This window comes from Coregonus lavaretus (assembly GCF_964263955.1).
Source record: "Coregonus lavaretus genome assembly, chromosome: 21".
In the NCBI taxonomy this organism is placed as follows: Eukaryota; Metazoa; Chordata; class Actinopteri; order Salmoniformes; family Salmonidae; genus Coregonus; species Coregonus lavaretus.
The window spans coordinates 48235629-48241035 of record NC_140008.1 but is presented as its reverse complement, the minus strand read 5'-3'; positions in this window follow the sequence as shown (position 1 = coordinate 48241035).

Below are 5407 nucleotides of genomic sequence, written 5' to 3'. Positions count from 1 at the left end.
GTTGGGACAGAAATACTTTTAGCTGAAACTCTGTGGCTGGTGACGTGGTCCATTTCCTTGCATCAGTTTTCCTGTTTCCCTAAACCTGACCCTTCCTGTCCTGATCTTTAATCAGCTTTCACAAACATTCAACTGGGGACACGCCACCATCCCATGACAATGGAGTCTAATCAACAGCATAAGAGAATGCTTACAACCCAGTATAGTTTGGCTTCCTAATTAAAGTTATTGTAGCTTTAGTATAGAGTATACATTCTTACAATTAATGATTTGCAATTTGGTGGCTTTTTCTTTCAACTCCATCTCAATACTAAGTGTTCTTTAAGCAGTAATGTTATTGCGCCTCTGGGGTGGCCATTTTACAAAACCACAAGGACATTGTTCCCAACAGAAACACACACTGTGTGAACTAGCTGAACAACATTGACTTCAGTGAAGGACAACACCCTCTCTTTCTAGGACACTGTACAAAAATGAACACATTCCAGAGATGGCTTCCTACAGATGTAACACTGATTACAATGCACTCGACTAACTTGCATCAATATTTACACATCTTTTCATACATTTTAATTTGATGATCTCCAGACTAGCACTCAAGAGGAATTTAATTAAGGAATATGAATATCTTATACTGAAAATGTTTTAATATAGAAAACAAAAGTAATGGTTTCCTGGATGCTATTAATTCACTCTTCATCTCTTTGATACATTCCCAGTGGTGGACCATTTCACTGGCTGAGTTGCATGGAGAGTCAAATTGGCCAAGTTGGACTGATTCATTGTATTATATTCCCATCACATTATCAGTTAATTTACATGCATGTAGAATTACATTTTGACTTCCAAACAAATTTTGTGGAAAATGTAAGTAACGTACCCTACACTTTAGCCTGCTAAATGCTGATATACAATTAATGTTGGCAATTTTTTTGGGAAAATGCTCAGAAAGATTGAAAAAACAAACAAAACACACTGCTGCAAGTCCAAAATTAAAAGGATTATGGGTAACATTTTATATGATGGACAAGGTATGACAGCAATCCATGCTTTGGTTTAGTTTCCCTGGCACTGTTTCCAAATGCTTTTATAATTTGTGGCACAACTCCCATGCAAGTCATGGTACTTATATTAGTATTTTTCGCGCATCATGTCCAAATTATCAATAAGTGACTTTGTTGAGATACACAATCAATTGTAGATACTTCAGGATGATTTGGACATGATGCGCAAAAAAATACTAATAGTATAGGTACCATAACTTGCATGGGATTTGTGACACAAATGCAAAAACATTCGCATTTGCAAACAGTGCCAGGGAAACAAAACCAATGCATGGATTACTGCCATACCTTGTCCATAGACTGTTTACAGGGTAAGGAAACCAATATGTCATTTTGTAATTTGGGTGAACTATCCCTTTAAGGCCTGGGATAGTGTGGTATATGGCCAATATACCACGGCTAAGGGTTGTTCTTATGCATGAAGCGAAGCGGAGTGCCTGGATACAGCCATTAGCTGTGATATATTACCCATACCACACACCCCCAAGGTGCTCCTGCTACTGCTATAATAAACTATATATTACATATTTTAATTAAAACTTATTTATTATTATTCACCCTTCCACCAGAGGATATAGTTCGGACAAAAATCTGGTTGCTAGTTCTTTTTCCATTGCTGCTATGCAAACAAAGAATGGTTGCTATACAGGCTAGCTAACATTCTTCTCCATTGCTTGGTAGCCATCTACAGCTAACAAAATCATGTCAAACTCTGCAGCTGGAATGACAGCAAACTAGCTGCATTTTATTTTGTTTTAGCTGTTTTCTATTGACATTTATTCAGATGTATCCATAATAATAATGCTGAAACATAATTTCACCTGGCTCAGAAAAATTGCTGTCTCATCAGGACACCATTCACTCTCTATGGTACAGGGAGATCGCTTTTCTAAATTGCAACATCGTTGCTGAGGTCGCAGCGGCAGACAACAAGGTTCATACAACACCCCGCTGTTGCAAACCAAATGCTAGGTGAAATAATGTGTTAAAAAAAGCCTCATTGCTTTTCTCTTGTCATTTGCCATGTTGTATCATAGTGTTACAGGCATTGGTTATTCCATTTGTGTTTCGAGGTTTGACGTTAGCACGTTAGCACGTTGGGCGCACCGATTGGTGTCCCCTCGTTAGTCAGTATGTGTTACACCTGTGCTGGCACAGATGATATTTAAGACCAGCTGGCCCTTGAGAGATGTAGAGGGTTAACACCTTTAGTTTGCTCTCCCTATTTGATCTCTAAAAAAAACAATCCTTTATCTGATCTTCCCTGTTTTCATTTTGCTCCACTTTTTGGTTTGCTTACTGTCTTTACATTTGGTGTGGGTTTTTATTTTGTCAGCCTCTTCTTGGGTACATTTAGTGGGCACTCATGGTGGGTTTCATTTAGGTCCCAGTTGTTGTTGGTAGTCAACTTTCAGTGGACACCCCCATGCATGTCTTTCAGAACCTCTCCTAGAACCCCACCTGTTTCATTTTGGTTGTTGTTAGTGACTCTTTGTTAGTTCCCCCTTCTGTTTGAGCGACAATTTTAGTTTTTTTGCTGGGGAACGTAACACTCAGAACAGTAAACAAGTATTTTTGTGTCATACCCATGGTATATTGTCTGATATACACACGGCAGGAATGCTGTTTTAGCCAATCAGCATCAGTATCCAAACTACCTGCTTTATAAACACAGGCAAAACACCTTCATACATAATGCTCATAACCATTTCTGAAGCAGACATTGACTAGGATTTTAGCATATATACTTTTGAGTACTCATGAGTCATAACAATATATTTGCTAATTAGCATTGTATAGGCCTAATTCCAAACCAAACAATACAACAGGATAGAGTGGCCGCAACACAAACAAAATAAACATTATACAAAATTAAATTAGATGAAATTAAATTAAGAAAACAGGGAAGACCTTTGGGAGAAATGCTTGCTGGGGGTAGACCGTCTAGACCGTCTCCATCACACCACATTTTCTAGTGATACCTAATTAAATTGTATGGAATGGTGTTTCACTGTTTCTTGTCAGACATTACGCACATTGCAATACACTGTCATGTTGAATAGCCATGTGCCATTTATAAAGCTGTTGAAATATCGGTCAATTTGCCATTGTTAAACTTTTTATGCCACTGCTATGCCCTAGATTGATAGCATATTTCTATCAACAGAGTCGAAATATGAGTTGTGTTCAAAAACAGCCATACATGCAAAACGATAAAGCCTTTTGTCTCATGGTTCTATACCAAGTGTGCATTTGAAGATAAGCCATGAAATAACACTCAGTTGGTGGTTTTATTTATGGCTATTTGACACTGTTAATGTAGAAATTACCCTATTCTTTGTGTGGGAAACATACATGGGTGGATTCTGGGCGGTGAGGAGAAAGTCTCATGCCAAACATCTGAGTCACACATAACAAAATGATGAGGTAAGGAATATGAACCAGTGACTTAAATGTGGGAACAAATCTATTGAGTTTACCAGAGAAAATGTAATTTAGTGGTGCAACAACTACATCTATGTAGATATGAATCTTAATATAGCCTATAGCCAAGTATGAAATCAATTAGGGACATGGAATTACCTCAACATTAGAGTACACCACTTTTGCAGCTTCAAAATGACTAACATTTGTGATTATTACAATGGCAACATTGTTGTTACATAGGACTTTAGAAATTGCTTTTTAATTCCATAATAATGGAGTTATTACATAATTGGAATAAGGAACAGTCACCATTCCTCTTGTGTGCAGTAGTTACACAAACTCTCAGCTCATTGCTTTGCAAATAAAATGCAATTACCAAAGTATTGTGTATGCTAATAAAATGTTGCTCCAAAAGTAATTACAGTTTACATTTACATTTTACATTTTCGTCATTTAGCAGACGCTCTTATCCAGAGCAACTTACAAATTGGTGCATTCACCTTATGATAGCCAGTGGGACAACCACTTTATAATTATTATTTTTTTAATATATTTTTTTGGGGTGGGGTAAGGGGGGATAGAAGGATTACTTTATCCTATCCCAGGTATTCCTTAAAGAGGTGGGGTTTCAAGTGTCTCCGGAAGGTGGTGAGTGACTCCGCTGTCCTGGCGTCGTGAGGGAGCTTGTTCCACCATTGGGGTGCCAGAGCAGCGAACAGTTTTGACTGGGCTGAGCGGGAACTGTGCTTCCTCAGAGGTTGGGGGGCCAGCAGGCCAGAGGTTTGGGTGTAGGGACTGATCAGAGCCTGAAGGTACGAAGGTGCCGTTCCCCTCACAGCTCCGTAGGCAAGCACCATGGTCTTGTAGCAGATGCGAGCTTCAACTGGAAACCGGTGGAGTGTGCGGAGGAGCGGGGTGACGTGAGAGAACTTGGGAAGGTTGAACACAAGATGGGCTGCGGCGTTCTGGATTAGTTGTGGGGGTTTAATGGCACAGGCAGGGAGCCCAGCCAACAGCGAGTTGCAGTAATCCAGACGGGAGATGACAAGTGCCTGGATTAGGACCTGTGCCGCTTCCTGTGTAAGGCAGGGTCGTAATCTGCGAATGTTGTAGAGCATGAACCTACAGGATCGGGTCACCACCTTGATGTTAGCGGAGAACGACAGGGTGTTGTCCAGGGTCATGCCAAGGCTCTTTGCACTCTGGGAGGAGGACACAACGGAGTTGTCAACCGTGATGGCGAGATCATGGAAAGGGCAGTCCTTCCCCGGGAGGAAGAGCAGCTCCTTGGCGAGGTTCAGCTTGAGGTGGTGATCCGTCATCCACACTGATATGTCTGCCAGACATGCAGAGATACGATTCGCCACCTGGTTATCAGAAGGTGGAAAGGAGAATATTAATTGTGTGCATAGCAATGATAGGAGAGGCCATGTGAGGATATGACAGAGCCAAAAGACTTGGTGTATAGCTAGAATAGGAGAGGGCCTAGAACTGAGCCCTGGGGGACACCAGTGGTGAGAGCACGTGGTGCAGAGACAGATTCTCGCCACGCCACCTGGTAGGAGCGACCTGTCAGGTAGGACGCAATCCAAGAGTGAGCCGCGCCGGAGATGCCCAACTCGGAGAGGGTGGAGAGGAGGATCTGATGGTTCACAGTATCAAAGGCAGAAGATAGGTCTAGAGGATGAGAGCAGAGGAGAGAGAGTTAGCTTTAGCAGTGCAGAGAGCCTCCGTGACACAGAGAAGAGCAGTCTCAGTTGAATGACCAGTCTTGAAACCTGACTGGTTTGGATCAAGAAGGTCATTCTGAGAGAGATAGCAAGAGAGTTGGCTAAAGACGGCACGCTCAAGAGTTTTGGAGAGAAAAGAAAGAAGGGATACTGGTCTGTAGTTGTTGACATCGGAGGGATCGAGTG